This window comes from Anas platyrhynchos, chromosome 5 (assembly GCF_047663525.1).
Source record: "Anas platyrhynchos isolate ZD024472 breed Pekin duck chromosome 5, IASCAAS_PekinDuck_T2T, whole genome shotgun sequence".
NCBI lineage: Eukaryota > Metazoa > Chordata > Aves > Anseriformes > Anatidae > Anas > Anas platyrhynchos.
In genome coordinates this window covers 43,755,929-43,768,387 of record NC_092591.1, presented here as the reverse complement: position 1 = coordinate 43,768,387, position 12,459 = coordinate 43,755,929, and the positions used below count along the sequence as shown (strand labels likewise).

At 35.7% G+C, this 12,459-nt stretch overlaps 1 protein-coding gene across 2 annotated transcripts in view; it reads left to right on the top strand.

Annotated features, from left to right (window-relative positions):
- The window catches only part of PRKD1 (protein kinase D1), a 127,458-nt gene that overhangs the window by 1,482 nt on the left and 113,517 nt on the right, over window positions 1-12,459 (top strand). The window lies entirely within an intron of this gene.

The window sequence follows — 12,459 nt, the reverse complement described above, 5'->3', positions numbered from 1 at the left end:
AGAGAGCCCGTCCCCTGAACTTCACTAAAAAGTCAATTTTCCCAATTTTGAAGAGCAACTAATTACATATATTCAAAAAAAGTACACAATACACATCTTAACTTCTAAATTTTATGTCTCAGTTGCTGGTTGAGGTGGTTGGTTATCTGCTCTGCTAAATTAAATTCTGAAGAAAGTCATACTTTTTTTTTTTTTTTTTAACACCACCATGTTTGCTTTTAGAGCTAGGCCAGAACTTGTTGCTTGGTCGTATACGTCAGGCACAACTTAAATACTGTTAATATTTTGCCATTCGCTTGTTACTATGCTAGCAATAATGAAGACATATCAAGATTGTTGCATGCATTGTTTATGTATTTGTGCTTGAGTGGTTTATTCATTTCATGGACTTACAGTAGGCTTGAGTCTAATCTTTCATGCTTCCTAACAATTTCCTAATTTCCTAACAATGTAGTATTGTCTAAAGAAAACTAAATGCATTGGCTTTTCCTCCAAGAGTCAGGCTTATCTGAGTAAGTACTGACATTAACGTGTTCGACATTTTTATTTGTGTACTGACAATAAAAAAGAGAAAATCATTTAGCTGTTTTTCTATGGAACACACCTGAACGAGGAACTTTCTTCTAGGCACAGTTTCTTAGAGCTCAAATTACTGCTTTTGAAAGGCTGGTGAGAAGAAAGTGACTCAAAGAAAGGGAAAATTGGAAGAGAGGGCCTTCTTAAAAAGAAAAACACTTCTAGATACCACGTATTTTTTATGAGGTAACTCTTTCTGTGTGTTAGAGATTCGTGATTTTTTTTTCCTTTCCTTGAACTTATTTGAAGCACTGCTTGCTCGTGATCTTATGGGAAAGATTGATTTGCTTATCACAGTTAAGCAGGAGACAATACCATTAATAGTGTGAGATTTCACTGAGATCTCACACTATTTCCAAGTTTCCTTGGGTCTGTAAAGTAGGTAGGTGGTGCCTGGCAGGTACCTCTTTTGTCCCAAAGTCACTGTTTAGTCTGGACTGTTTAAGCGGTGTATCAAGATGAGAAGAAGTGACTTTGTTTTTTCTCTTTAGCTTTCCTGTTAGACTGCTAATATCAGCTCTGTCTCTGTGGTTATACTGTTAAACATTCAAGCAGTCCTTTTGCATGCAACTTTATTTATAGGATTGTGCCAGCTTCCCTTCAGTATCAGTGTCAGATGATCTGTTTATAGAGAGCCTCTCCCACGGTAATGTGGGTATACCTGACTGAAGATATTTATGACCCTTACTCTGCACAGATTTATCAGCTAAGTGAACTTAGTGCTTAGTGTGCAGAATTTATATGAAATTGACCTAAGCTTCTAAGAGCGTGCATAGTGGAGCATACGTAAGCTTGAGTGGGGTGTGAATTTGTAGGGTGTGTGTGTTTATATGGGTTGATGTATGCATGTGTATGTAAATATGTAGGAAACCACCATACGTAGATACATCTATATGGTGGTTTTATATATAAATAATATATACTGTACATGTGTGCACAAATATAAGTTTTGCTATGTATAATGTATGTTTATATTTTGAAATAAACATTTTTTTTTGCATACATTTACACTAGTGGACTTGAAACAGCATCTGGGGTACAAAGGTTCAGCTTGCTACTTTTGGTAGAGAATATAATTATATTTATTATCTAATACATAGTATGAAAAATGGAACGAACAAAGAGTCTGTTTTTCTTCTGTTATCCATGAGCCACATTCCTTCAGGATGAAATTGTACCTATCATCCTGAGATAGTTATATAGAAATTTTCATAGAAATTCTAAAGATGAAATGGTATGTGCTAGTTTCAGGCATAAATCCAAACACATTGAAATTTGTTTAAAGACAGCTAAATTACATTTTGTTCCTTTGAGTCTGTGTTTGTTTGTCTTTCTTAGAATCAGTGATGTGAAAACCTTGAGACTTGTTCATGTGGGGTTACTTGTTCTTCGGCTGAGAGGGAATTTTTAACATTTAAAAATGTGGCTAACAAGAAACGAGAATAAAATGAAAAATGTGTGTCAGTGTTCGACTTCTAGGCTGACTCCCCCACAGGATCAGTAGGAGAATATTGTAAAATACAATCTTTGTTTTCTGAAGATAAATAGTTTGAATTATTGCCCTTCTTGGGTTAACTGCACACAATAGAACCACTTATCCATGGCAAAGCACACGACGTAGGAGCACAGCATATTTGTAGTTGTCCAGAATGGTCATGTTATCAAAGACTTTAAATAAAAAAAAGTTATTAGCAAAAGAGAAAAGAACTTACATAAAATTTCCTACACTATTAATACAAAGTGTAAAGTTTGTATTTTCTGTTTGCTGAAATTCTTTGTCACCTTCAGTGACTCACATGCAATGTGTTGGGTTACTGTAGTGGCATTGCCAAGTTCTGAAAACTTTGATTTCTTAAGTAAATATGTGCTAAAAAGTTGTTTGGCATGGAAATACGTGTTTTATAAAATATCCCCTAGACCAGATATTGGCCAGGCCTTCAGCATATGAAGTCAGAGAAATTGCCAAAAATAGCAAATGTTTCTTTTTTTTTTTTTTTTTTTTTTTTTTATTTGAGATCTGCATGGTCTGTGGGTTGCTACCTTATAAGCTTTAGAAACTTGAGGCAGTTTGAATATGGACACAGCTAGGCCGGTATAAGTATTCTTCTGTTTTTTGTGTGTGTTTTCTCTTAAAACAAACACAGAGAAAACAATTTGATCTGAAATGGAAACAAAATTTGATCATTGGCTGTGCATGTTTCAGACTGTTTATAAAAGTACTGTTGTACATGGTTCCCTGGTTTGGTTAGTTCTGAAACTTCACAACAAATAAAAACAGTAATAGTAACAAGTAGGCCATTTCAGGAATGGGGAAGGACAAAAAGAAAAATAAAAGGATGGTTCAAGTGGTATACAGCAAATGGAATACTGTACCCAGATTCATCATCACATAAGGTATTCAGTGTTTAAAGTAAGAGGATAGTCAGAAGTCAAGCAAAGAGCTTTTATATTGTCCTATGAAGAACTGAAATCAAACATCTACGTTTGGGAACAGGTACATATATGTTTGTGCTCCTGGTTGACCTTGATAAAGGAAATCCAACTTATTCTGAAATAAATAAAACAGGAAAACAAATGTAAGCTTAGGTGTATTTTTTTTTTTGTCCCCACCCGGCCAGAATCTCTAAACCTGTGGTCTTAGTGAAGAAAAGAGCTTTTCTGAAGATTGTTTTGAAAATATTCTTAACCTTTTCTGCAAGGGTTTCAAGCAGCCATGAAAAACATATGGATTTTGTTTATATGGATGAAGGTTTTTGTTGTTGTTTTTCCCCCCAAGTTTACAAACTCTCTTGAAATAAACAAGGGCCTGATAGTAATAAAATCATTCCCTTTGGAGCAGGTCAGGGACTCACAGTAAATAGTATCTTAGAAAGAGAGAAAGATTTTTCCCTTCAGGATAAACAGAGGAACTGTGAAAGGTTTTGTCCCACTCTGACCAGAACTCGTATGCTGTTGATTCAACACACGCATGTAGACATTTCGTGTATTCACTACATATTTGGCTGTAGTCACATCATTCGTATGTCTGGGGACAGTTAGTACAGATGTGTGTTTATCTGTTAAAGCTACATTCTCTAGGAGTTTTTGCCTGATGTACACTGATAACAAAATGTTCAACTTCTTGTGATTTCTCTAAACTGAATGCTTCTTTCTGACTGCAAAGAAACAAAGTTGTTAATTTCATTTCAGGAATGTGAGGTGCCTTGTCATTATGCATGTAAACATATTTCAAAGTGAAAGTACTTTTCTAATCTCACCCTTATAAACTCAAGTGAGACTTTTGATGTTTGCTGCTCTATCTTCTATTGACTTTACATTTATTATTCTCCACCCTGGAAACTGTAAGTCAGTGTACGCAATGTTAGTTTGTAGATTCATTAAAATTACATTTGGAGAATGTGTGAGAAAATGCCAGGAAAAGGATAACTGACGAAAGGGAATCAGTCTGAATTTGTTTAAAGAAACTTTTTTTTTTTTTTTTAAAAAAAAAAAAAAAAAAGCTAACTTTGTTATCTAACATGTCAGGGATTTGGATGAGGAAAGTTGGTCTAATGCCACTGAGTTATCTAGACCGTTTGAGAAATTCCTTGCCAAAGATTAAAGGCTATCAAATGAATTCTCATAGAATAAGAAATAAGATGGAGCTTTGGACAGAACACTGGCTTGTAACCAAAGCAGTTGACATTTTCATTTTTAAAGGAATTAAAGGAGTTCTGTGTTGCTGTTGTGGTAGTCCTAATGATGCTTCCTCCAGGAAACACATAATTTCCATAATGATTTTAAAAAATATTAAGATGAGTAAGCAGATGAGATGCTTCTCATTGCTGATGAGATGAAGCTCAATTGCCAGAGAAAGAACAGAATTTATTCATGAAGTTGCAGCATTTTCCAGACAGAGGTGCATACGCTGTATGATGTGCTCAGTGAACGTGAAGTACTGGAGGTGGGTTGGTCGGTCTGATACCAGGCTTACTGGGCACAAGCCACATGGATTACCTGTGAATGCCTACTACATCCTGAAGATGCAGAGGAGTTACTGCTTATATGCAGGTTATCTGTGCTGTGCAGTATGTATGGTGCATCAGTATGTGCCAAGTCCATGTGCAGACTTTGTCCATGGGTATTTTTCCATGATTTCTGGAAATGCCTCATAAACATCCAAAACTAGTTGTTCTTGTCAAGTTTTTTTTTTTCCCCTGTTGGGAGAAATCTGGCAGTATGGTTACCACGTGTATTACACAGTGGTTACCTGCAAGGAAGCAAGCAGACTTCTTGAAATCTGCATATTATTACTTTTAGTTTCTTAATATTTTCCTATATATGAATCTATTTTGATTAAAAACTTTTGCCAATTTACATTAGCTTTATTATTATTACTATTATTATTAATTATTATTATTATTATTAATAATAATAATAATTTAGTGATAGGAATTATTTTAAGGACATCCATGGAATTTTTAAGATAGGGCTATGTGTAATTAAAAAATATAGCTGATAAGACAGTATTAAGTACAGCGAGACCAAGACTTTAATAATCTATTTCAAGCAACGCGTGACAAGTACATGCCTTATTTGTAGCTTTTCTAATTACTTTTGTACATGTTGTAGGTCATCATTAACTTCTTGACTTTAGTGTCTGCTGGACATCTGGCAGGTTTATGTTGACATTATGTAACGTAGCTAGAGTTACACAGGTGCAATTAAGTATATAAATTAAATCTCATCCCAAGTATTTATCCAAAGCCTGGGTGAATTCATTTTAGCTACCCTGTGCAGACATCTCTTCTAAATGCTCTGCACCTGTTGGAAAACATCTTGCTTCTGCCTTTTTGATTAATCCTCCTCCTACAGCGGTCTGGCTGTATTGTCTGGCATCTTCAGTGGGGTCAGTGCAGGTGTTTGACTTGTATTTGGCTCTTGCTGCTTGGAGGAGAGCTGCTCTTTCAATCTGTCTTTTGGAGCTCCGATGTGCTTCTTGCATGATACCAGTTTGTCTGTTTTGGGATGGAACTGACGTCTGCCTTAGGGTGTGTTCCAGTACAGTACCTGTTTCATTTTCAGCATCAGACTTGAATGTCTTCTACACAGGCTTGATAGTAGCTTTTCCAGCAGAACCTCTGCAGAGTTTAGCTATCCTGTCTTGTTAGCTCTAAAAGTATTTGAGCTACATGAGAATAAAAACCATGCTCCTCTGAGATGCCTTTTACATCATCTTTGGCAGTGATTTGGCTTTCTGTGCCTGATATGCTCAGTGTGCTGCACAGTGTTGTGTGAGGAGGCTTTTGATGCACTGCCTTGCTCTGCTTGGCTGGCGGGGCCCTCACCAGGCTGAGCATGGATATCCTGCATGAATGTTGCAGTGCTCTGCCCGGACCTTGCCTTCATTTGCATCCTTCTGGCTTTTGGAGTCCCTGTGAATGTCCAGGATATTGGAAACCAAAACAGGTTTCTTTCAAAGGCTTTCACCCTTCTTTTTTCTAGTAAAGGACTTTTAGTACCACTGTATGATCTCTTGCTTTTTTAGGAGTTTTCTTTCCTTTTAAATATTCCTATTCATGCAACAGTCTGAAATAATGACAAATTTCATGTCACTCAAAAAATAATGTGTAGGATTAAAATAACTTGTACACATCTGTTTTTAAATTTTGTTAAGAACAAAACCTTGAAGCGTGCGCTTCAAGTCAACTATTTCACAAGGCACATTTTTTCTTTTAAATCCTCTAGTTTTATCTGCTGGAAAACCATGCAAAAATTTAGAAAGGTAGCATAGTGTATTATGTTATATGTTAAATGAATCTGAACATATTACAGGGATATATGCATACTCATGAAAGTAGACATACATTTCAGTGTATAACATTGTTTTTTACTTTCTCTTCCTCCGTGATTTTGTGGCTTCCTTTAGATTGTTCCTTGTAATTCCGTTTTCTTCTTCAACTGGGGAAAACTTAGTCAAGATGTAAACTTTCACTTCTTGCACCATGGTATAGTGTATTGTCATAGTGTCTCCTTGTAGAGACAGTCAGCTGTCTGCACCTATGCCACAGTCAGAATGAGCTCAGAAAATGCAATGACATTAAAGCTAGAACATCGCATATTAATTTGATCAGTGCTGTTTTTTTTTCTTAAAGGAGGAAACCTGAATGTACTGCATCTAATCTGGATCTTGGCTGCTTCCTCAGAGGAGTAAAGAGGCTTTTAGAGGCTTTCATTAGCGGTTGGCGTAAAACCTTGGTCTTTCCACTGTAATTTTAAGCATGAGGTACATGAATTGAAGGTGCAAGCCATGACCACAGTTGCCAGTTATAAGCCTTTATCTTCTATGCTTCAAAAGAACCATGTCTGAACATGTTCTGTGCAGTCTGAAAGCATGTTCTATTTTTTCCAAGATTTTTTTTTTTAAAAAAAAAAAGGTCAACCTTGAGAATACTTTTTTCTTGAGCGTTAGAAATAGCGTTTGTTAGCATCTTGTCAGTCGCAAAAGCTGTGACAAGGAGCAACATTCTGGCTAAGAGGCAATTTCTCTAAAATACATGTATCCTTAAAAACAGCAACTACAGTGGTTATATTGCTTTATCTTTTTTCCTACCACCTAAGAAATCCTGTTATGTTAGTCATTTCTGTTTGTATGTGTGTAGACCATACTGGAAAAAGCGTGCAATAATCTGAGGCTCCAAAAAGTATGTAACCTATGTCCTTATGCAATTTATGAATGGTAGGCTAGAATTTATATTCAAACTGAAACAGTCCTGAAAACCCTGTAGAATCTGTGGGCCACAGAGGGTTGTTTATATGATCTAAACTTCTTAAATAGTGGTGTTGATCCATGGGATGACAGTGTGTGGGATGAAGGGAACTCAACTGATAAGGAGGACAGTATTGTTTATTGACACAGTTTCCAGTCTGGGAAAATCAAACAATTTGGAAAACAAATATTTGTCTCTATACCTAGAAACAATGTCTAGTCTGTCTTTAACCCATGTTTATGATCTGATCATGCATTTTGTTTTCATGCCGTCTGAATCTTACCCACAGAATGACACAGTTTCAGACCTATCAACTAATGCCAGTGTTTAACTGACCATCTAATGTAAACCTCCACCTCCTTCCTTCCATTTGTTTTATGTTATTTGGCAACTATCACAGTATCTCAGGGGTTCTGAGTGGTGAAGTAGTTCTTGGAGGGAACTGCATAAGCACTTCAAGGAGAGTTACACAGGTGATAAAACCCGTGAAAGAGTGGAGGACTAGAGCAGGTACCCAGAAAGAATGTGGAAACATTATGCTTCTTTTTTGGACTTTGGTAAACAAAACCTTGCGTTGGAGATAGTCCTGCTGTAAGTGGGAAGTCAGATGAGGTGGCTCCTGAAGGTTGCAGTGTTTCTGTGGTTTTGAGAGTATGCAGCTCACCACAATCAATAATTAAACGAATATTCAAATTAAAGTGGCAGCATTCCCCCGCCACAGCTGAAGACACAGATAAAGTTTATTAAGGAGCTGTTCCAGCTTATATGTGGCTTAATAAGGCTGATTTCTTTTTTTTTTTTTCTTTTCTTGCTTTGTGCTGTATCTGTGGTCTCTTGTTCGATTGGAATATTCAAAAACTAAAAACATAAATTCTGATAGTAGTGTGCTTATAAGACAGTAACAGGTAATAAGGATTTTTGAGAATATAGCTATTAAGGAGGTACATTAAGGCAGTCACCGTGCTGTTTTGTATCACCTAGTGTATTTAAAAAGGGAAGCATAGGGCAAAATGGGAAGTTGAGGCTGATAGTTAAATATACATACAAAAGACAAGGTAGAAAGCAGCTGGAAAATATTTCTAACAGTGCTTTTCAATCTTTAAGCTTGTGTGTGTACACTTGTTGTATTGATACCTCATAGATGCTATGAGGTATCAATATTGATTGATACCTCATAGATGCTTTATTAGATTAGTATATTAGAGCCTTATTATATGCTGTATTGTTATTACACAGGATACAGTCCCTGCCATCTGTGCTTTGCAGTCAAGGTGCACTAGACAGCTGATTAAAATGCCACATCTTAGACCACGTGGAATGATATCTCAACATTAAAAGCCGCAGCTTATCAGCAGTATCTTTGAAGACAGCCCTGGGATAAATTAATCTTAGGCTGTCAGCAAAAGCACAGAAGTTCCTCATGGAAAACTGTGATTAGCAGCAATGGTTGGTAAAATGTCAGCCTTTTCAAAATGAAATAAAGACCTCAAATCTTACGGGTTAGAAACAACAACAAAACCTGACAGTATTATGTAGGGGAGGGTCCTGCTTGGGTTATCTGTCCTCGTGGAGTGGTGAAGGTTGCCTGTGCAGAGGAAGCAATGATAGAATGAAATAATACATCCATCTGCTGCAAAGATTGTTTTTAAGAGGAACAATGTGTAATTTTTCAAGAAAGAAAGGTTATTCCACTTGGAAAGTGAACGGACAGAGGACATACTTGATTTATCCGTCTTTGCAGGGAGGACGTGTGCGTGTCAGAGATGTTCCACAGGAAAAAGAAGCATTATTTAGACACTACCTTGCTATTCAGGCTTAGAAGTGAAGTCAAAACTAAAGCTACTGAGTACTTTTTTGTGTAACTTCTTGTTCCTTTTCCCACCTTTCTTCATATTTCCTATGCTTCGTAACAGGCTCTTATGGAATGGTCACACTATGTAATTTAGGCATCTAAAGTTAATATCCTGGACTGATAGACATGTATTGAGTAAGCTAAGGGCATACAGTCTAAGCTAAAATTTGGCTGCTGATTGTTTAATGTATCTTAAAAATGCTGTGCGTTCACAGATTTCACATAACTGTATGTGCAATTGAATACTTATATGTTAATTTAAAATATTATTAATTATTAAAAATATTAATAATTTGGTAACATTCAATGTAGCATACAGTTCACGTTCCAAACTGTGGTCATGTAATTTTGTTTAATATCCTGGTTTACCCTGAAATAAGTGCTTGATGCTGTTACAAAAGAGAAAAGGTCAGCTTTACTGAGTTGGGTAAGCTTAATTTTTGGATATAACCTAGGTAAGAGAATAAGGATGAACCCCCCCTTGAAGACTAAACAGTGAAACAAGAATTTCTTGTTTCAAAAAACAAGAGCAAAAAACTTCACACATTCAGCTTAAAAAGCCTGCAAATGTTTGTTTCTATATTTGAGAGGTAAATAAACAATATGTAAAAATTTGTTAGGATGTGCGTGTGGAGATGCCTCTAGAAAAGATTTGAGGGAAATACACCCTTAAGACTCTTCCTAAAATATTTGGTGTGTCTCATTCTCATCCGGTGTTGATGGTGAACCTGCATGCTTCCTTTGATTTAGGAAGATTAATTTTTTTTTTTTGCTATTAGAGGAAAAAGCTGGTAACATTAATAGTCAAAAATCTGATTTCTTATTTAGTAGTACAAAAGGGAGGTTCTGAAAACAACAAAAATTATGTAATGAGAAAAGCTTTGACTCTTTGACTTGCCCTTTGTGAAGACTAATTTCTATCTTTTGAATAGGAGTGCCTCAAAATCTTTCATTAGTGTGGCATGATCCCTTTTTTCCCCAATGTGCTTCAATCAAAAATGAACATTGAATGTTTGAATGTCACTTAAATGAGTACCAATACACAATGGGATGAGAGTGTTTTTTAAAAAACAAAGAGTCTGAACCTCATGATAATTACAAATACATTTATGAGTTCTTTGGACCTAGACAGCTTTGGTTTTCTAATTTAGAGCTTTTTAATTGATCTAAATTCAGTACTGACCCTACTCTGACTAGGTGGCTTCCCAAGGTCTCTTGCAACATCAATGATTCTGCAGTTCCATGTGGTGAAAATTGAAAAAAGCTTCTTCTATTATTAAGTACAATTTATGTTCTCTGCTTAGCATAAATTCAGTCCTCCTTTGGGATTTCTTAGGTGGTAACAACAAGGACCATAGCTTGCAGATTCACATCAGAGTCTTTCATCTACTTTATATTGATGTTCCATTAAGCTGCAAATAGTGGCAGTCTGCTTTGTGTGCTTTATTTTATTATGTCATTTCATTCTTCTTTCTCATTGGGAAGGAAAATGGTGTTTTTTCACTTAATTGTGGTCATTTCATTCAAATGTATGGATGCTTCTAAAATTTTATCTTCTAATTCTCAAGGGAAAGGCTAGAAATAAAATTGCTGTTAAGTAAGTTATTTGTATCTTCTTGCTTGTGTTTTAATATAACATGAGGAGGACAAGAAGTTAAACAAAAGAGTAAAAAAATAAGTAATCTTTTATTTGTGAGATAATTCCATTCCCAGAGGTTACCGTCGTGTTCTGTACTGCTTTCCATTTTTGGTATTTAAAAATGCAAAAGCAAAGATTTTCCTGTTTAAGTCAGAGCTTCCATTTAACTATATGTACTGTGGACAATCTTTTCAAGCAATCTAATTCAAGCATGATTCAGTTTCTCGTTCATTTTTCTTCAATTTTTCATTTTTTTATTATTTCACAAATAAGCGATTACAATAATTGTTAATGTTTGGGTGCTCAGAACATGGTTTCTCTTTTGAAGGGAATGGTGCACCTATAGCACTTAGTATGCGTTTAACTTTTCCTGTATCCGATATCTGATCCACGTTAGGGCACAGCTGCTCTGAAAGGTCAGTGAGGGAGAGAATGGGAACAAATGATGGGCAGACAGAGTGGGTGCTGTTGAAGGAAACTAGATCTTGGTTTTCTGTCTCTTTACATGTTCATTTCTCTGTCACCTCTGAAATATTTTTTTTCTATTGTCTGGATTAAGTTGCATTTGATGGAAGACTAGAAATATCAAAGAATATCAAAGGTCTTATATTTTTCAGAGACCAACATCTGGGTAGAATAAGAAGCCAAGTAACCTGACTGAAGGTAGGCTGTCTGTGAGCTCACGTTATTAAATTGCAGAGAATTCATGTTGGGGAGAGATACTTCAGCTGGTGTACAGAACAATAGAGCACTCCCCCTCATTTTTAATTATCATATTTTGTGAAATGGTAGTTTTCTATTTTGTGCGGTGTTATTTATATATGAGGACAACTGTACAAGTATATACATTATACACTTACACACTTGGACTATTGTGGATATTGTGGAAAAAAATCATGTATACTGAAATTCATAGGGAAACAGATATGCAAAATACTAACTAGGTGGATTCTTCTAATAAATGAATTTAAATGTTTTTGAAATACAGTGTTTAAGTGAGGATGTGTTTGTTTGTTTTTTCTTTTAGATTCCATTCTGGAATTCATTTTCTCTTATTGCTTGGAAAAGGGGGTTTACATAATGGGAATGTAGGCAGATGGAAGGCTATAACACTGAAAAAGGAACCTTCCAATATTCATGCAGAAGAGTATTCATAGTGAAAGGTCCAATTTCTGTTCTCGCAAATTCATGTCATTGAGATACTGACAACTTTTTTTTTTTTTTTTTTTTTTTTTTTTTTTTTACTCAGTAGATGAAGGAAAAATGCAAGCAGCATTTTTCTGGAAACTAGGTACTGAAAGTTCCTAATGACTTTGGAGGGGGAAGCTGGACAGTAAGTGAAGGGCAGCTAATTGAAAACATATCCAAGTTATCTGTGTACAATGTTTTATGGTCTGAATATACATGTATTTTGTTATGAAATCCTTATAATAACAAAAACATGGTCTGAAGCATGTGCTGCAGTTGCTGTATTCTTTTACCTGAATGGTCATTAGTATAAAACACACATTACTTTTACATTAGTGTAAAACACTTATGTTAATGAAAACAGAAAATGTAGGTTCCTAGAGATCGCTGGTGCATGTTTTTTCAAAGTTAGTGTGACTTTTCAGAGTAGTCAATCAAAATGACTAATGACAGTA